A 21,864-nucleotide genomic window follows, 5' to 3' on the forward strand; every position below is an offset into this window, starting at 1 on the left:
AGTCTGAGAGTATTTCGCCTGTTTCATACATCTTGCTCGCCAGATGGTAGAGTTTTGTCAGGACTGGCTCTCCCAAGGCCGTCAGTAGTTCCAATGGAATGTTATCTACTCCGGAGGCCTTGTTTCGACTCAGGTCTTTCAGTGCTCTGTCAAACTCTTCACGCAGTATCGTATCTCTCATTTCATCTTCATGTACATCCTGTTCCATTTCCATAATATTGTCCTCAAGTACATCGCCCTTGTATAGACTCTCTATATACTCCTTCCACCTTTGTGCTTTCCCTTCTTTGCTTACAACTGGGTTTCCATCTGAGCTCTTGATGTTCATGCAAGTGGTTCTCTTATCTCCAAAGGTCTCTTTAATTTTCCTGTAGGCAGTATCTATCTTACCCCTAGTGAGATAAGCCTCTACATCCTTACATTTGTCCTCTAGCCATCCCTGCTTAGCCATTTGGCACTTCCTGTCGATCTCATTTTTGAGACGTTTGTATTCCTTTTTGCCTGCTTCATTTACTGCATTTTTATATTTTCTCCTTTCATCAATTAAATTCAATATATCTTCTGTTACCCAAGGATTTCTACTAGCCCTCGTCTTTTTACCTACTTGATCCTCTGCTGCCTTCACTACTTCATCCCTCAAAGCTACCCATTCTTCTTCTTCTGTATTTCTTTCCCCCATTCCTGTCAATTGTTCCCTTATGCTCTCCCTGAAACTCTGTACAACCTCTGGTTCTTTCAGTTTATTCAGGTCCCATCTCCTTAAATTCCCACCTTTTTGACTGAAATGTAGGTACATAAATGTTAGCTTAAGATAACCTGGCAAAACACTTCGCCGCGCGGGGAGTCGCGCGGTCTAGGCGCCCTGCCACAGTTCCCTCGGCCATGTGTGTATGTGCTTGTTGTCCTTAACGTAAGCTTAGTTTAAGTGGTGTGTAAGCCTAGGGAGCGATGACCCGAGCTGCTTGGTCCCATAGGAACTTATCACCACCACAAAGCATTTCTCTATGGGTTTTCGTGTGTACCTTGTTACGAACTTAGCCTAGCAAAACGTTTCTCTGTGTTATTTTCCCATGTAGAGTATTCCCAACTTAAATGTTAGTTGTCGTTTCCACTTTATCTCAAATGCGTGGTTGGCCATATGGAGATTGGACAAAAATATGGGAGCAATGAGGGAAATGCATGCTTGAACATCAGTGCATATCACAGCTAATTTGCGCTAATGTATTTGGCCACGAATGCACCCGTGTAAATTCCTCAGTACGTTCCAACCGTCAGGCTCGTTCAGAACAGTGTTCTGTGTTGTTGTGAGTGCATTACGTCGGAGCTAAAGGAATACCAACGCGGTCAAACTGTTGGTGTTCTTATGGTGGCTGCTTCTGTAAACAAGGTGACCCAAGTGTTTTATATTTCAAGAAGCTCACTATGTAAGTAGGCTGTTTAGGTTTTTTATTGGTAACGCCACCTCTGTATGAAAATCACTGGCTGTGCTGTGTGCAGTCTGTGGCTGCTTTGCATTGTTGTAATACTCGCCATTGTAGTGTTAGGCAGCTGGCTGTGAACAGCGCGTAGCGTTGGGCAGTTGGAGGTGAGCCGCCAGCAGTGGTGGATGTGGGGAGAGAGATGGCGGAGATTTGTAATTTGTCATGAACTGCTATATTTATATATATGATGGTATCAAGGTAAATACATTGTTTGTTCTCTACTAATATCTTTCATTTGCTAACTATCCCTATCTGTTGTAATACTCGCCATTGTAGTGTTAGGCAGCTGGCTGTGAACAGCGCGTAGCGTTGGGCAGTTGGAGGTGAGCCGCCAGCAGTGGTGGATGTGGGGAGAGAGATGGCGGAGATTTGTAATTTGTCATGAACTGCTATATTTATATATGATGGTATCAAGGTAAATACATTGTTTGTTCTCTACTAATATCTTTCATTTGCTAACTATCCCTATCAGTAGTTAGTGCCTTCCATAGTTTGAATCTTTTATTTAGCTGGCAGTAGTGGCGCTCGCTGTATTGCAGTAGCTTGAGCAGCGAAGATTTTTGTGAGGTAAGTGATTTGTGAAAGGTATAGTTTAATGTTAGTCAGGGCCATTCTTTTGTAGAGAATTTTGAAAGTCAGATTGCGTTGCGCTAACAAAATATTGTGTGTCAGTTTAAGCACAGTCATGTATAATTGTTCTAAAGGGGACGTTTCAACTACCAAAGATTTATTCCACATACAGGGAAACCAGAATAACGTCATGTACTAAGTCACAACACGGACGAAGATGTGTGCTGAGAGATCACAAAAAAAGTGTCACGTGGCACGATGGCATGGTGCAAGTCTTGGATTCCACTTGAGGGACTTGAATGTCCCTGAGCCAACGGTACCCGGTTTTCCCGGAAGGTTATCCACCTGGGTACTATCTGGGTATAACGCTACTTAACCTCAGTGGTCAGGCAGGAACAGGTGTTACCATTGTGGCAAGGCCGTCTGTTTAAGCTGTCAGCACCAAAACAACACGATTGGAGCTCCAAAAGGAGGGAACTGCAGTGCGAGCTGCAATACCAAAACTGCTCATCAGCGATGGAAATGCCAGTGACAGGAGAATGTGGTACCCAAGCCATAAAACCTGGACCATTGAGCAATCGAAGGGAGTCATTTGGCCAGATGAGTTTTGTAATACACTGTTTCCAACTTCTGGCCGAGTTTGAGTCAGGAGAGTGAAAGGTTGCATTACTGCCTTGGATTATGCGACTGCCTTGGCTGATCGGATCCATCCTATGGTGGAGCGTCCGATTACCAATAATGTTGCTTTGTTCCAAGACGACACGGCCGTTGTTCACACATCCTGCATCGTACAGGACTGGTTTTGTGAACACAAAGATGGGTTGTCCCATCTCCCCTAGTCACTGCAGGCACCAGATCTCAATATTATTGATCCTTTGTGGTCTGTTTTGGAGGAGAGAGTGATTGACTGCTATCCGCCTCCACCGTCATTACCTAAACTTACCTTTATTTTGGGGGAAGAATACTACACACATCAAAAAAAGTCTTGCATCACCTCGGTTCTGAGAGTTCCGAAACCTGTACAGAAAATTGGAATAGAGATGAAGATAAATATCATTTCTGCACTTTTTTTTTGCTCATGAAAACCACACACTGCATGTTGTACCACCATACAGCGAGATCTTCAGAGGTGGTGGTCCAGACTGCTGTACACACCAGTACCTGTAATACCCAGGAGCACGTTCTCTTGCATCGATGCATGCCTGAGTTCATCATGGCATGCCGTCCACAAGTTCATCAAGGCACTTATGACCCAGATTGTCCCACTCCTCAATGGCGATTCGGCATGGAGCTCTCAGAGTAGTAGGTGGGTCACGTCATCCACAAACAGCCCTTTTCAATCTATGTCAGTGTGGTGTCCATACTGTAAGACCTTCGGTACAAAAATGGTTCAAATGGCTCTGAGCACTATGGGACTTAACAGCTACGGTCATCAGTCCCCTTCGGTACACACACCATCAGATTATTTGACTTGTCGCTCTAGCGAAGTCAGCAATATGTCTCGTGGTCTTATCGTGGCGTGTTTATCTTCTGCCGTTAGGTCAGACGATAGGAATGCCACTTGCACGCTTAGAGTAGCACATTGACGGTGACCGACTTTAAACAGAACTTGATTACTTTTCACACACATTTATTAAAATAATAAAACTCATAGACATTATGTAACTTGATTCTGGATGCTGTTTACAGTCCTTTGGTTCAAAAATGGCTCTGAGCACTATGGGACTTAACATCTGTGGTCATCAGTCCCCTAGAACTTAGAACTACTTAAACCTAACTAACCTAAGGACATCACACACATCCATGCCCGAGGCCAATCCTTTGGTCTTGGTACGTTAATCTTATTCACACATATCTCTGATACTTGACAAAGTGTCTATACATTTCTGTTCATGGCTAAGTACAGGAATATGATAATCGTATTAGAAGCAGACTGAAACTTGACTATAGACTGGTACAGACTGATGCAGACTGACTAATCGGAGGTCTGCACACTCGTTATAATTCCTCGAGCGTTCAGGTATCACTGTGCGAGTGTGATCCGCGAGGAGAAAAGGTTCTACGTTAGCAGCAATCTCATTGGCTGCGTTACATATTAATACGTGGATCAGCGGAAGCAGAATTTGGTCCGTCTCTAAGACAGTGCCATCTCGTAGTGCGGAGACGGACAAGCGCTGCGCCTGCGCTGTTGTGCTTAGCGGGGCGCGCTCTATTGGGAAAGTTGTGTACGAGCTGAGTAAACGGAACTATGTACACAACACTCAGGCATGTTCGACAGGGTTCATGTCTGAAGAACATGCTGCCCACTCTAGTCGATCGATGTCGTTATCCTGAAGGAAGTCATTCACAAGATGTGCACGATGGGGCCGCGAATTGTCGTCCATGAAGATGATTGCCTCGCCAGTATGGTACCAATATGGTTGCACAATCAGTCAGAGGATGGCATTTACCTATCGCATAACCGTTACGGCGCCTTCCATGACCACCAGCGGCGTACGTCGGTCCCACATAATGCCACCCCAAAACAGCAGGGAACCTCCACCTTGCTCCACTCGCTGGACAGTGTATCTAAGGGGTTGAGCCTGACCGGGTTGCCTCAAAACACGTCTCCGACGATTGTCTGGTTGAAGGCATATGCAACACTAATCAGTGAAGAGAACGTGATGCCAATCCTGAGCGGTCCATTCTTCATCTTGTTGTGCCCATCTGTACCACGTTGCGTCGTGTCGTGGTTGCAAAGATGGACGTCGGCATAGACGTCGGGAGTGAAGCTGCGCATCGTGCAGCCTTCTGCACACAGTTTGAGTCGTAACACGACGTCCTGTGGCTGCATAAAAAGCATTATTCAACATGGTGGCGTTGCTGTCAGGGTTCTTCCGAGCCATAATCCGTAGGTATCGGTCATCCACTGCAGTAGTAGCTCTTGCTTGGCCTGAGCAAGGCATGTCATCGACAGTTCGTCTCTCTGTACCTCCACCATTTCCGAACAACATCGCTTTGGTTCACTCAGAGACGTCTGGACACTTCCCTCGCTGAGAGCCCTTCCTGGCACAAAGTAACAATGCGGACGCGATCGAACCGCGGTATTGACGGCCTAGGCATAGTCGAACTACAGAGCTGTGTACCTCCTTCCTGGTGGAAGGACTAGAACTGATCGGCTGTTGGACCCCCTCCGTATACTACGCACTGCTCATGCATTGTTGTTTACATCTTTGGGCAGGTGTGGTGAGATTTCTGAACAGTCAAAGGGATTGTGTCTGCGATACAATATCCACAGTCAATGTCTATCTTCAGGAGTTCTGGGAACGAGGGTGAAGCAAAACTTTTCTTTTTATGTGTGTATAAGTTTCCCTTGAAAACCATACAGAACAAGTATTTATCCATTCTGAGACGATGGCAAACTGTTTGAATGCCAGCGATTTTCGTGCTCCCTATTGGGCAAGGTAGTGTTTTGTGTGTTCGGTATTTCCAGTTTTTGTACCCCTTCTGCATGTGTATTAGCCGGTAACACCGGCTCCCGTCAGATTACAGAAGTTAAGTGCTGTAGGGCTTGGGTGGCACTTGGATGGGTGACTGTCCGAGTGCTGTTGGCTATTACAGCACATTCAGCCCTTGTGAGGCCAGTTGAGGAGCTACTTGACAGAAAAGTAACTGCTCTGGTCGCGAAAGCTGGGAGACCAGTGTGCTTATCACATGCCCCTCCATATCCACATCCAGTGACACCTATCGTCGGAGGATGACATGGCGGTCGTTCGGTCGGTCGGTTAGATTGAGCCAGTCTTCCGAGGCCCATTCAGTCGGAGGTGAAACTGTATGTGTATTACGTTGTAACCCCCCTGGGTTTCATTTCCTCTGCACACCAGACAGGTCGTATGAGCAGCTACCCCACCATGATGATGCGCAAAATGGCTCTCATCAAAATAGAAAGTAATTCCTCCTACTTTTATGGATAGAAACTACGGAAGATAAGTAAATTCACACTGGCACAGCTAGACAGAGGAATATTTCAGCTACAGACTGTCATTTTTCCTCGTACTCACCACCATTCGTTACGCACTTTTGCCATCAATGAACCAGAGCCTGCATTACGCGCTTGTGAAAATCAGAACCAGCTTATGCTAACCACTTTATTACAGCTTTGACAACATTCGAGACTTGAAAATGTTCGCCACGTAGTCCATCTTTCAGAGGCCAAAAGATATGGAAGTCTGAAGGCGCTAAATCGGGACAGTATGGCGGATATGGTAAGGCAGTCCAGCCGTATTTCGTAATGAGTTGCGTGGTCGCAAAGCTGGTGTGAGGCCTGGCGTTATTATATTGCAGATGTATGTTCGCGTGGTAGAGTAATGGTGGTGTACGCGTACGTGGAGAACTTGTTTGCACAGCAATCGCCGACATAGTGTAGCTGAGGCGGAATAAGGTTAACCAACCCGCATTCGCCGAGGCAGATGGAAAACCGCCTAAAAGCCATCCACAGACTGGCCGGTTCACCGGACCTAAACACAAATCCGCCGCGCGGATTCGTGCTGGGTACCAGGCGCTCCTTCCCGCCCGGAAAGCCGTGAGTTAGACCGCACGGCCAACTGGGCAGGCCACAACCTGGTTACTCCAGAAGACTGTGCACATCACTTTGCCTGCGGACGGCTGTGTATCGAATTTCTTCTTTGACAGAGAATTCACGTGTTGCCAGTCCGTGGACTGTCTTTTGGATTCTGGCCCGTAGTGGTGAGACCATGTCTCATCTCTGATGATGATGTGGTTCAGAAAACTGTCACATCAGTGCTTCACATCGGTCCAGCGGGTCCTGAGAAATTTCCATTCAATGAGTTTTTTGTTCTTCTGTAAGCATCCGACACATACTTTCCAATAACCAAGTTGTTCCGACATTGTTTCCAAGGCATTACAACCGACATTCAGCTTTGCACACAATTCTCTGGTCGTTATCCGCTGATCAGCACAGATGAGCTGATGAAGACACCCTTCACTGTGAGGGATGACAGAGGTGCAGGGTCGGCCGCGCCGTGGCTTGTCGTGCACACTCTGTTCACCACATTGAAAGTGCCAAACCCATCGCCTAACACTGCTCACGTCTATTGTATCGTCTCCATACACCATTAGCATGCGTCAATGTACACTCCTGGAAATGGAAAAAAGAACACATTGACACCGGTGTGTCAGACCCACCATACTTGCTCCGGACACTGCGAGAGGGCTGTACAAGCAATGATCACACGCACGGCACAGCGGACACACCAGGAACCGCGGTGTTGGCCGTCGAATGGCGCTAGCTGCGCAGCATTTGTGCACCGCCGCCGTCAGTGTCAGCCAGTTTGCCGTGGCATACGGAGCTCCATCGCAGTCTTTAACACTGGTAGCATGCCGCGACAGCGTGGACGTGAACCGTATGTGCAGTTGACGGACTTTGAGCGAGGGCGTATAGTGGGCATGCGGGAGGCCGGGTGGACGTACCGCCGAATTGCTCAACACGTGGGGCGTGAGGTCTCCACAGTACATCGATGTCGTCGCCAGTGGTCGGCGGAAGGTGCACGTGCCCGTCGACCTGTGACCGGACCGCAGCGACGCACGGATGCACGCCAAGACCGTAGGATCCTACGCAGTGCCGTAGGGGACCGCACCGCCACTTCCCAGCAAATTAGGGACACTGTTGCTCCTGGGGTATCGGCGAGGACCATTCGCAACCGTCTCCATGAAGCTGGGCTACGGTCCCGCACACCGTTAGGCCGTCTTCCGCTCACGCCCCAACATCGTGCAGCCCGCCTCCAGTGGTGTCGCGACAGGCGTGAATGGAGGGACGAATGGAGACGTGTCGTCTTCAGCGATGAGAGTCGCTTCTGCCGTGGTGCCAATGATGGTCGTATGCGTGTTTGGCGCCGTGCAGGTGAGCGCCACAATCAGGACTGCATACGACCGAGGCACACACGGCCAACACCCGGCATCATGGTGTGGGGAGCGATCTCCTACACTGGCCGTACTACACTGGTGATCGTCGAGGGGACACTGAGTAGTGCACGGTACATCCAAACCGTCATCGAACCCATCGTTCTACCATTCCTAGAACTTGCTGTTCCAACAGGACAATGCACGTCCGCATGTATCCCGTGCCACTCAACGTGCTCTAGAAGATGTAAGTCAACTACCCTGGCCAGCAAGATCTCCGGATCTGTCCCCCCTTGAGCATGTTTGGGACTGGATGAAGCGTCGTCTCACGCGGTCTGCACGTCCAGCACGAACGCTGGTCCAACTGAGGCGCCAGGTGGAAATGGCATGGCAAGCCGTTCCACAGGACTACATCCAGCATCTCTACGATCGTCTCCATGGGAGAATAGCAGCCTGCATTGCTGCGAAAGGTGGATATACACTGTACTAGTGCCGACATTGTGCATGCTCTGTCGACTGTGTCTATGTGCCTGTGGTTCTGTCAGTGTGATCATGTGATGTGTCTGACCCCAGGAATGTGTCAATAAAGTTTCCCCTTCCTGGGACAATGAATTCACGGTGTTCTTATTTCAATTTCCAGGAGTGTATTTCAATCGGGGCAATTTCTTCAGCTGCGAGCAATGCAACCACACATCGCTGTTTTATACGGGCGTCCATATCAGACTCCATTTTGGATCACACCTCTACTGGCACCGACTACCGCAGAACGACGGGACCACCTGCAAATGAAAGAAGAAGGTTCAGGCATTAGCACTACACCAACGACATCTGGCGCGGACATCCGAAGTCGCAACAGAAGAACAGGAGGCATTACTTTCGGAACGACCATCGTACTTTCCTTGGGCTGTTTACTGCGGAGTTACACCCCGCCTCCACAGCATCTGGGACGCCAGCCTCGCCGACAGGCACCGTGCCCTTTGACCTTCGCAGCAGAGAGTGCTGTCTGTAGGGCATTAGTTTGCTTCGCCAGATCACGTGCCCTCACAGGCAACGCAAATATCGATCCACTCCCGAGTAGTTACGTCACTGCAGGATTGTGCAAAGCCATCTAAACCCTGCATTTCAAGTCTGTAGCACCAGCTGTTCTGCCCGGCTGCATTTAGCACTTCATCCGAGCACTGCAAGTTGCCAGTACCAGCAGGTTCGTCTCGGCGCTCCACACTGGCAGCACCAGCTTAACAACATCCCAGGTCTTCACACTGGGTTGGTCGCATAGTCACATCACAGACAACACAGAAGAGAGATCTGTGTTCTATGTAGTTGTGTAGTGTCCATCTAAGGCCATTTATCCAGAAGAACAGACACCACATACAGTAAAACTGGCTCAAATCTGCACAAACCGTACGAGTATTTCAGTCCCGACACATTCAGTGCACTTTTATATGCTGATTTTTTGTATAAAGCGGAACGTGCCTAACGCGGAAACGGGAAGCAAATCTTAGAACATACTTAATAATTAATTGTTGTTGTTGTTGTGGTCTTCAGTCCAGAGACTGGTTTGATGCAGCTCTCCATGCTACTCTATCCTGTGCAAGCTTCTTCATCTCCCAGTACCTACTGCAACCTACATCCTTCTGAACCTGTTCATTGTATTCATCTCTTGGTCTCCCTCTACGATTTTTACTCTCCAAGCTGCCCCCCAATACTAAATTGATGATCCCTTGCTGCCTCAGAATATGCCCTACCAACCGATCCTTACTTCCAGTCAAGTTGTGCCACAAATTTCTCTTCTCTCTAATTTTATTCAATATCTCCTCATTAGTTACTTGTATAATGCGGAAAAGATCCTATACAGTACTACTGTATTACAGTTCATTAGTCACTCACGACTCTACAAGGACGTTACTTTTAACACCTCTGTTAAGTGGCGCAAAACCAAGAAAAGAGGTCCAGCTCAGCGCGGCGCTGCTGGTATGGACCTAAAACCGCGGTGCTCTGTGCAACAACGGATCAGTTACGCTCAGCGTCGGTACAGTACATCAAAGGAAACGGTTCGTTCGTCAGCGCTCTGTTTGTCGGCTGTCTCGCTTTCCTCATTATTGACGCACGCCGGCGCATACAGGAACATTGTTGCGCATCTACCAACACTCTGCTGCAGTGTGTGCAGTGAAAGAGGGGGGTATTGTTCGATTAAACAATGGTTATGCCCGGCAAGGTCATTATTTTCTGCCAGTTTCAGTTGACTAGTAACACTTTAAGAGATACAGTAACGTGATGTCGAACAATCGGTATGTGTCGTTAACACTTAACGAAAAGATTATTGTAATCGAGGCGAGTGAGAAAGACACACTCTGTGCGCGAAATTATGTTACGTTTCAAATGCGGTAAAACACAAATTTATGAGATTTTAAGAAACAATGATAAGATTCCGAACGAATGGATACAAGGGAACGGGCAGATGAAAAGAAAGGCGAAGATAACCGGAAATGAAGAAATTAACGAAATAGTGTGGGAATGGTTCATAAGTGCACGGGCAAAAAACTTACCTTTATCTGGAACCATGTTGCAGAGTGAGGTTCTGAAAGTCGCTAAAGAGTTTGGAATTAGGGAATTTAAGGCATCCACAAGATGAGTGGACAGTTAGAAAGCTGGGAACAACATCATGTGGAATGACGTGTGTGGGGAAGCAAAGGATGTGCAGGAAAGTGTAGCAACAGAATCGAAAACAATACTCTCCAACTTAAATGTGGATTGTGACATGAAAGGCGTGTTTAGTGCTGATAGAACGAGACTATTTTAGCGCGCACTGCTTTCAAATTCGCTAGCAATTCGAGGTGAAAAGTGCACCGGCGGAAAAATGCCCAATGAAAGACTCACCGTACTGCTGTGTGGAAACGTGTTGGGTGAAACGGAGAAGCCACTGCTGATTGGAAAGGCGGCAAAACCGCGTTGTTTCGAATACACAGACGTCAGTAAGCTTCCAGTCACATGGCGAAGCAATAAAAAGGCGTGGATGGTGAGTGGTCTTATGGAAAAATGGCTGGGCTCTTTAAGTGTCAAAATGAAAAAAAGGAAATTGCCAAGTTCTCCTTTTCCTAGACAATGCAACCTGCCACCCGAAAGTAACGTTATCAAACGTGAAATTGGCTTGGTTCTCTCCAGGTTCAACCAGCGTCACATAAACCATGGACCAGGGGGTTATTTACACATTAAAGCATCATTGCAGGCGACTGATGCAGTCTCATGCAGTAAATTCGATGGGATTGGCAGTAAAGGAATAAAACGCGAAACTGTCACAAAGAGCTTCACCAAATCGAGGATTGGAAGTCAAGAACAATATGCTTCTGTGACCATCGAAGTTCACGAAAATGCAACAGCAGTTGCTGAATTAATGAAAACGCGAAACATTTAATGTAGTGCAGAGGATTACATTCAAAGTTATGACTTTCTGTCAACTCACTCCTCTTTCACTTCAGAAACAGATTTAATAGAAATCCTCAATACAGACTCTGATGAAGAAGAAACACAGGAAGAAGAAGAGGACCAAAATGATGTCCCTAGAATAATTAATGCGCCTGAAAAAATGGTTCAAATGGCTCTGAGCACTGTGGGACTTAACAGCTGTGGTCATCAGTCCCCTAGAACTTAGAACTACTTAAACCTAACTAACCTAAGGGCATCACACACATCCATGCCCGAGGCAGGATTCGAACCTGCGACCGTAGCAGTCTCGCGGTTCCGGACTGCGCGCCTAGAACCGCGAGACCACCGTGGCCGGCAATGCGCCTGAAGAGTCCATTGCATTCATTAACGATGATACGCAATTTGCAGCACACAAAAATTCTCCCAACTTGTTGGAACTATTGTATGATGCAAAAAAGACTGGAAAAACAGTTTTGAACAGGAAATTAAAACAAGTTTCCCTGCCTGAAGTGTGGCGAAAAAAGTGAAATGTAAAGCAAATAAACATGGGAATGGTTCAAATGGCTCTGAGCACTATGGGCCTTAACTTCTAAGGTCATCAGTCCCATAGAACTTAGAACTAGTTAAACCTAACTAACCTAAGGACATCACACACATCGATGCCCGAGGCAGGATTCGAACCTGCGACCGTAGCGGTCGCGCGGTTCCAGACTGTAGCGCCTTTAACCGCTTGGTCACCCCGGCCGGCAAGCATGGGAATAATATGGATGTACATACAATAATAAACGATTTTAAGGTTAGAGAAAAAATATAGAAATGGCATATTATTTATCAATTAGTGTAATAGTCCAGTGTTCTGTTGTCCAATTTACAGTAAATGAACGTCTACTGTGCTGGAGTGAAGATACGTAAATACAGTATATGCATAATTAAAAATTTTCACTGTACTTTTGTGCATAATATATGACAAATTTCTCGTAGCAAAATGAGTTTTGTGTAATCCGGAAATCTGTCCAATTTAGATTATTTTAGTCCCAGGCGATTCCATTATGAGCAAGTTTTACTGAATGTTGTCAACATTCAAGACGCTTACGAGGTCAATTTGTATGATGGCTATAAGTGTCTTTTGCTGTATGACATACTAGCAGGCTTCGACTGTGTCAGACAATAGACAAAGCTTTTGCCTTTAGTGACGTCATTGTCACAACTCACGTAAGCAGGTTGGTTGTCTTTACTGTTTTGCTGTGTACTGTCTGTGTTGTGAAATCATCTTCGCTGATGGCTGTTTGGTTGCGACAGAGAGAGGTTTCAGCTATTTTGTTTCACTACGAAAGTGCGAGCATTTCGAGAACTATCCTAGCGGTGTGTGGTATCAAGACCAGCCTGGCAAGTAATGGTGGATTTTGAGCGAAGTGGCTGGAAATTTGCGCAGTTGTTGTAACGAATGTACGTGTACTAAATTTGAGGACACTGAGCCTCGATCATAAATCTGTTGGATCAGTATTTCATCAGTTTTATTTGTGGTCTATGATGACTGCTTCCCCTGTGTATACTTTCACACTCTTAACTCACAGGTTGGTGCGCAACGTGCCGTTAGCTGCCCTGTAGGTAAGTTTGTGAGGTGTAGATACGGTGCGTTTGGACTTCAAATTTGCAGGAACACAATGAATGGGTCTACTAAGCACTTCATCCAGGCCGATCTGCTACACCATAGCGACCTAAGGCAGGTGACATGTTATACTTTGATAATTAGAGACTGTACAGGTGTTATTCCCTCACGTACTGATGTTCTTGATTTTGGCACACAAGAAAAAGTGAACATGTCACGTCAGTTAAAATACAAGAGGGAAGATCAAAAGGATTCTAGACGGAGGGACGCAAAGATGAGTGAAGTGAGAGATCTAAAGGATTCTAGATGAACGCAAAGATTAATTGAAGTGAGTGATTAGTGAATGCAAACATCGGGAGTAAGGACTGAGAGGGAGAACGGGGGGGGGGGGGGGTATGAGGGAGGATGAGGAGTTGTTGAGGTGTTGCTGAGATGAAAAGAGGATATACATACAGAAAATATTAGTTTTAGGTGATGTTTTCAATGATTTTGCATAATCTCAGAATTCCATCCGATATTTAAGATAATCTGCAAACGTAGAGTATTTTCACGCCCGGGTGTTTTCCTTGTAGCTTGTGTCAAAGGTCGTGTCTGTCATCCAGATGTAGATTTAGTCGCATTCCCTGTAATTCAGCTGATAGAGAGGGAACTGTTGCTAACTACACCCCTCAGTATCTAGGAGCTACTCTCGACCCGTGGCTGTTTTATCACCAGTGAATCAACCTGTCAAATATCTTGGCCGACGAGTAAATCTGCTCCACAAAACAGCCGCAAAAGGACGGAAAGAAAATGCAGACACGGTAAGTTAAGTAAACTGTGTACTCTGCAACCGAATATTCTGCTGCTGCGCAGAGGAAAAAAAGCTATAAACACTACTGGCCATTAAAATTGCTATACCACGAAGAAGACGTGCTACAGACGCGAAATTTAACCAACAGGAAGAAGACGCTGTGATATGCAAATGATTAGCTTTTCATAGCATTCACACAAGGTTGGCGCCGGTGGCCACACCTACAACGTGCTGACATGACGAAAGTTACCAACCGACTTCTCATACACAAACAGCGGTTGACCGGCGTTGCCTGCTGAAACGTCGTTGTGATGCCTCGTGTAAGGAGGAGAAATGCGTACCGTCACGTTTCCGACTTTGATACAGGTCGGATTGTAGCCTATCGCGACTGCGGTTTATCGTATCGCGATATTGCTGTTCGCGTTGGTCGAGATCCAATGACTGTTAGCAGAATATGGAATAGGTGGGTTCTGGAGGGTAATACGGAACGCCGTGCTGGATCCCAACGGCCTCGTATCACTAGCAGTCGAGATGACAGGCATCTTATCCGCATGGCTATGACGGATCGTGCAGCCACTTCTCGATCCCTGAGTCAACAGATGAGGACGTTTACAAGACAACAACCATCTGCACGAACAGTTAGACGACGTTTGCGGCAGCATGGACTATCAGCTCGGAGACAGTGGCTGCGGTTACCCTTGACGCTGCAGCACAGACAGGAGCGCCTGGGATGGTGTACTCGACGACGAACCTGGGTGCACGAATGGCAAAACGTCATTTTTTCGGATGAATCCAGGTTCTGTTTACAGCATCATGATGGTCGCATCCGTGTTTGGCGACGTCGCGGTGAACGCACATTACAAGCGTGTATTCGTCATCGCCATACTGGCGTATCACCCGGCGTGGTGGTATGGGGTGCCATTGGTTACACGTCTCGGTCACCTCTTGTTCGCATTGACGGCACTTTGAACAGTGGACGTTACATTTCAGATGTGTTACGACCCGTGGCTCCACCCTTCATTCGATCCCTGCGAAACCCTACATTTCAGCAGGATAATGCACGACCGCATGTTGCAGGTCCTGTTCGGGCCTTTCTGGATACAGAAAATGTTGACTGCTGCCCTGGCCAGCTCATTCTCCATGTCTCTCACCAATTGAAAACGTTTGTTCAATGGTGACCGAGCAACTGGCTCATCATAATACGCCAAGGACTCTTTATGAACTATGGTATCGTGTTGAAGCTGCGTGGGCAGCTGTACCTGTACACGCCATCCAAGCTCTGTTTGACCCAATGCTCAGGCGTATCAAGGCCGTTATTACGGCCAGAGGTGGTTGTTCTGGGTAGTGATTTCTCAGCATCTATGCACCCAAATTGCGTGAAAATGTAATCACATGTCAGTTCTAGTATAATATATTTGTCCAACAAATACCCGTTTATCATCTGCATTTCTTTTTGGTGTAGCAATTCTAATGGTCAGTAGTGTACATCAAAGGGAACGCACATCTGGTTGAGAGCATGAAAAACTATTAACTGACTGATGTACACTCACTCAACAGATCTCAAAACACAATCTTTTCTACGCGGGCAACCGCAGTTTACTCTTCGAACAATGAAACAAAAATGAGAAATTTTTGTGGTAAAATATTTTGTTCAGTCTGCTTGTAGCTGCTAATCCTCGTTTGTTCTAGAGTCAACGTGCAACCGGTTTCGCCTATAATGAAGGTTTCACTGGATTACATTAAGCCATTCAATCAATACAGCGTCCCAATGTTCTATGCTGAAGCATCAAAGAAGCTGGTATACACAAGCATATTGAAATACAGAGATACGTAAAATGACAGAATACGCCGCTGCGGTCGGCAACGTCTATATAAGACAACAAGTGGCGCAATTGTTAGATCGGATACTGCTGATAAAATGGCAGGTTATAAAGATTTAAGTGAGTTTCAATGTCGGCGCACGAGCGATGAGACACAGCATCTGCGAGGAAGGGATGAAGTGGGGATTTTCCCGTACGACTATTTCACGAGTGTACCGTGAATATCAGGAATCCGGTAAAACATCAAATCTCCCACATCGCTGCGGTTGGAAAAAGATCCTGCAAGAACAGGAGCAACGACAACTGACGAGAATCGTTCGTGCAACCCCTCCGCAAAGTGCTGCCGATTTCAATGCTGGGTCATTAACAAATGTCAGCGTGCGAACCATTCAACGAAACATCATCGATATGGACTTTCGGCGGTGAAGGCCCACTCGTGTTCCATTGATGACTGCACGACACGAAGCTTCACGCCTCACCTGGGCCCGTCAACTCCGACACTCAAGTGTTGTTGACTGGAAACATGTTGCCTAACGAGATGAGTCGCGTACCAAATTGCATCGAGCGGATGGACGGGTATGGAGGTATGGAGACAACCTCATGAATCAATGGACACTGAATCTCAACAGGAGGCTATTAAAGTTGGTGGTGGCTCTGTAATGGTGTGGGGCGTGTGCAGTAGGAGTGATATGGGACTCCTGATAGTCTAGATACGACTCCGACAAGTGACATATACGGAAGCATCCAGTCAGATCATCTGCATACATTCAAATTCACTGTGCATTCTGACGGACTTGGGCAGTTCCTACAGGACAATGCGACACCCCACACGTCCAGAATTGCTACAGAGTGGTTCCAGGAACACTCTTCTGAGTTTAAACACTTCCGCTGGCCCAGAATTGAACATTATTGAGCATATCTGGCATGCCTTGCAACGTGCTGTTCAGAAGAGATCTCCATTCCCTCGAACTCTTAGGGATTTATGACACCCCTGCAGGATTCATACTGTAGATTCCCTCCAGCACTACTTCAGACATTAGTCGACTCCATGCTACGTCGTGTTCCGGCACTTCTGAGTGCTCGCGAGAACTCTACACAATATTCGGCAGATGTACCAATTTCTTTGGCTCTTCAGTATATAAGGCACACAGTCTGGGAGCATCAAATGCTATGCATGTTGAAAGGTCCATTAACAATCTTAGATATTTCTGTAGCATCACTAAAGGACACTGGAATTTGGACCAGTGTTCTCATACTACATAACATTATGTGCAGTGTGAGTTTCCGCTATGACTCACTAGAGGTTGCGTCCGCACACGCAGCCGAGATAGCTGTTTTTCTAGGTAGTATGAGGTTAGAATATTCCTCAGTGATAACCCAGAATTATCTAAGATTTTTAATGGATCTCTCAACGTCTGTTGCATTTGATGACGGCAGGATATGTGCCTTATAGAACGTCAGCAGTTGTTGTTATTTAATAGCTTAATGTAGTCCAGCAAAATTTAATATGAAGGTTACCGCGAAACCTTGATTCCACAATAAACGAGGATTAGCAGCTGCAAGTGGATTCTACTGTTTACTAGAAAACTTTCCCACATTAAATGTTCTTCAAAAGATTTTAACTCAAAAATTCTTAAGCAGAGAGAGTCTCATAACAACTAGTTTCTAAGGAGCAGCCGGCCGCTGTGACCGAGCGGTTCTAGGCATTTCAGTCCATAATCGTGCGACCGCTACGATCGCAGGTTCGAGTCCTGCCTCGGGCATGGATGTGTGTGAAGTCCTTAGGTTAGTTAGGTCTAAGTAGTTCTAAGTTCTAGGGGACTGATGACCTCAGATGTTAAGTTCCATAATGCTCAGAGCCACTTGAACCATTTTTCTAAGTAGCAGGACTCCATCGGCTGTACGCCCAGAGTCACAAAAGCCACCTCTGGTTGATCTTCTGGCCATCAAAGTCGCCAAGAAGTGGGAACAATGTCAGAATGAGATTCGCGCACAAAACGCCCACCGAATTTTAAAATGCAATGTCGAAGCCTGCAGAGTTTGATATTCCAAATCACGGGCAGTTGGATAACCGCATCCGAATGGGGCAAGCGTTATGTGGCCAGAGCTTGTGGAAGTGGGTTTTTTGTGAAAGTGCTGCGTATGATTGTGATGCCGAGGATCAAACAATTGGACATACTGTGGAAGACTACCAGCTCTTCGCTGTCAAAGCAGGTCTAAGCCTTGTGTGAAGTGACAGCGAGTTGTGAAATCATCTTTTCACGTTTAAACATTAAGCTGTACATTCATTGCATAAGTACACGTATATTACCTGTTACGTTATACAGTAATAATAACAATTACAATAATGCGTCAGCAAACTGGTTGGTTGATTTGGGGGGAAGGGACCAAACAGCGGGGTCATCGGTCCCAGCGGATTAGGAGGATGTGGAAGGAAGTTGGCCTTGCCCTTTCAAAGGAACAATCCCGACATTTGCCTGAAGCGATTTTGGAAATCATGGGAAACTTACATCAGGATGGCCGGACGCGGGTTTGAACAGTCGTCCTCCGGAATGTGAGTCCAGTGTGCTAACCAGTGCGCCACCTCGCTCAACAGCAGACTGGTGTGCGGCTGTGGGCTCTATAGTACGCTGGGTAGTACCAGCAGCGGCCGCCTCATTTTCTGTCGGCTCTGCTTCCTCGCTGGCAGAGTTCGGCATTTCTTCGATCCAGGTTGGTGTCAGAGCCGCTGTCAGGGTCGATATCCAGCGAAATCAACACCTCATCCCCGCCCCCTCTTTAACTGGCACATTGTCAACTCGCTCAGAAACCATGCAGCAGTTAGGAGAAGCGATGGACGTGAAAGGGAAGCAGTAGTTGGGAGACGTTCAGAGCACTAGACGGAAAAAGATGTGCTCTTCGACAATACATCGTTAAGCATTGTAAAGAAAGGTGTGCGCTGTTGAGCAGGTTTCATTTTAATTGGGCTTCCAGGAGAAGCGTTAATGGCTAATGGCAAGTCAACAAAAGAAAATTGAGGGTGTGCAGATACCTTACTTGCGTACCATTGTTAATCGACACTTTCTTTTGTCATCACTGGAATGATTGCGAGTTTTTTAACAATGCATGTTCCCAGATTTATCAGGGGCATGGAGGCTCCAGCGTGAAACTATAACTGCACTTGCTGACTGGTGGTGATTAATGTGAGCATCAGCCTCTTTTGGGTTTTTTGAGCTTCAAACACGTGCCCGTGAAGCAGGTGCAGAGGTGTCACACACCATGACAAACACATGCGTGCGAAGACAAATGGAAGACTATTGTCCGGACTTCTTGCAAACACTCTCTTGGCTTTACGGATCCGACAGTATCGCTGCATGTGTTTATCGCAGCTCTCAGGCATATGTGCGTCAGGGCGTATTGAGAACGTTGTAGCGGTTGTGCGACCTTTATGTGCTGTCGTTTGCGCTAGAGGCCGACACTGACGATGGAACTCAGTTTCTGAACCATTAACCCCGACATTGCGGAGGACGTAGCCGGAACTAAAAAACTACACCTTCCCAACATCCCACCAGAATAGGGTTGCCAGATGTCCCGGTTTGCCGGCCGGGGTGGCCGAGTGGTTCTAGGCGCTTCAGTCTGGGACCGCGCGACTGCTACGGTCGCAGGTTCGAATCCTGCCTCGGGCATGGATGTGTTTAAGTAGGTTTAAGTAGTTCTAAGTTCTAGGGGACTGATGACCTCAGATGTTAAGTCCCATAGTGCTCAGAGCCATTTTCGTCCCGGTTTTCCGGGACAGTTCCGGTTTCGGATTTAAAAAATGAGCGTCCCGAAAATAGGTCTCATACCGTCTATTTTTTCCCAAATGCTGGCGTGAATTTGTATTTTAAGTGTCACTGTTAAGCAAAATAATGTTTTTTGTTTCATTGTTGCACCTGCCGGCGTCTGTCAGGGGCCTTTATTGCGGGAAACGCTTCTTTCTGTAATTAACTCTTATCTTGGGATTCATTTCAGTTCATACGTTGCAGCTATGGGGTTCTCAGTCCGAGGGTTATTGTGCTTGGTTCGTATTTGCGTGTGTGTGTGACGTGAGCTCCAAGTGGCAAAGTGAAAGTGTTCCTTTCAAGACAGATATTGGAAGAATCCTAAGGAAATGCAATCCGAAAACAAGGGAAGTAGTTACAGTACGCTTGTTCGCCCACTGCTTGAATACTGCTCAGCAGTGTGGGATCCGTACCAGATAGGGTTGATAGAAGAGATAGAGAAGATCCAACGGAGAGCAGCGCGCTTCGTTACAGGATCATTTAGTCATCGCGAGAGCGTTACGGAGATGATAACTAAACTCCAGTGGAAGACTCTGCAGGAGAGACGCTCAGTAGCTAGGTACGGGCTTTTGTTGAAGTTTCGAGAACATACCTTCACCGAGCAGTCAAGCAGTATATTGCTCCCTCCTACGTATATCTCGCGAAGAGACCACGAGGATAAAGTCAGAGAGGTTAGAGCCCACACAGAGGCATAACGACAATCCTTCTTTCCACGAACAATACGAGACTGGAATAGAAGGGAGAACCGATAGAGGTACTCAAGGTACCCTCCGCCATACACCGTCATGTGGCTTGCGGAGTATGGATGTAGATGTAGATGTAGATATACAGTAGAATGGTCTTTCATCAAACGAGGAAGACATGACCATGAAGTGGAATATGTAACTCAAGTTTCCATTTCACATGGAGGAAGGGCAGATATTACAGATCATTTAGGCAGCCAAAAATGTGCTCTGCTAGCACTTAAAAAAATACCTTTTTTTATTTCAAAGTCATCAAAACAGAGCCAATCAGTAGCAGCAGCGGAATTTGTTCAATGGTTATCATACCGTTAAACATCCTAAGTCTTTGAAATGTGTATACTGTACTTCTAGGCTGAGCTCCAATCTTTTTAACGGTTCTATCACGGCGAAGAGTGTGACGTTGCGCAGAACAAAAACAACAGTACTTTTGAAAGCAGTTTTGGTACCTGACACTGTCAAACATATATGCGACGACCTTTCACTGGTCCGCTATTATTCAATAACTATATATCCGAGGAATCACAAGGCTGAAAAAATATTTCTGTGAATTGTTCAATATTTTACACGTCAGAATGGCATTCAAGTTAAATTTCTTAAATTAGTTTCTCCCAAATGAAACCGCCTCTACGACAAGTACGTACTGCATTTATTTATTATTTACCTATTTTACTCCCGCTTTATTCAATCCATTTACGAGGGTGGAACTTAAATAGTGGCAACTATTTATTCACAACCGATACAAAAGTGTTACATGTTTGTACCTGTTACTGTCCTTCAGAGTAGTCACCAGCGTTGTGTAGAACTCGTTGCCAGCGGTGTGAAAGGCGTAGTAATCCGTTAGCAGAGCCTGTTCTGTTGATGGTGCGAATGAAGCGGTCTACTGCCTGTCGAATCTTTGGAACAGTTCAAAAGGCGAATGGCACGAAGTGGTTCCTTCATCTTCGGAATCAAATCAAAGTCACGACGACTTAGGTCCGGAGAGTATGGTAAATGGTACAGTACTTCCCAGCCCCATCGACCGAACAGAGCAGCCACAGCTTGCACTGTAAGCGCCCCCGCATTGTCGTGCAAAATGAAGGGTGGGTTGCGCAGAAAGTGTCGCCGCTTCTTTCGCAAAGCTGGTCGCAGGTGATGCTCCAAAAACCGAACAGTAATACTGTTCACTGACAGTCTGCCGTGGTGGAACGTAATGCGTTAGGATAACACAGTCGTACACGAGAATCACCATAATTTTCATCATCCTGGGGCTCTGACGCACTTTCGACTTCCGCGGCGACCCATAATGACGCCCTTCGTTGGATTGGCGTTTCAGTTTTGGCTCGCACGATGTGGCCCGTGTCTCATCCAGTGCTACGATACGGCGTAAGAAAGCCTCTCATTCGCGCTCATAGCGCTCCAAGTGCGTCTGAGCAGCGTCATAACGCATCCACTTCTGCATTTCCGGCAAGTCATGCAATTTTTCGCATGCCCAGGCGTTCCTTCAGGATGCGAAGCGCAGTCGTATGCACTCATCCGGTTTCGTGGGCGAGCTCATGAATCGAATGGCGTCGATCAGTGTCCACTAACGCGGCAACAGCATGCACTTCTTCTTCAGAGACGCTAGGAAGATATGCCCGATGCATGTCTGCCACAGTTTGCCGACCTTCGTTGGAGCCTTTTACCCAACGTGCCACTGTTCTGTACGGCAATGCCGATTCCCCACAGGCGTCTTGAAGACCTTGATGACACTG

This window comes from Schistocerca americana, chromosome 9 (assembly GCF_021461395.2).
Source record: "Schistocerca americana isolate TAMUIC-IGC-003095 chromosome 9, iqSchAmer2.1, whole genome shotgun sequence".
NCBI lineage: Eukaryota > Metazoa > Arthropoda > Insecta > Orthoptera > Acrididae > Schistocerca > Schistocerca americana.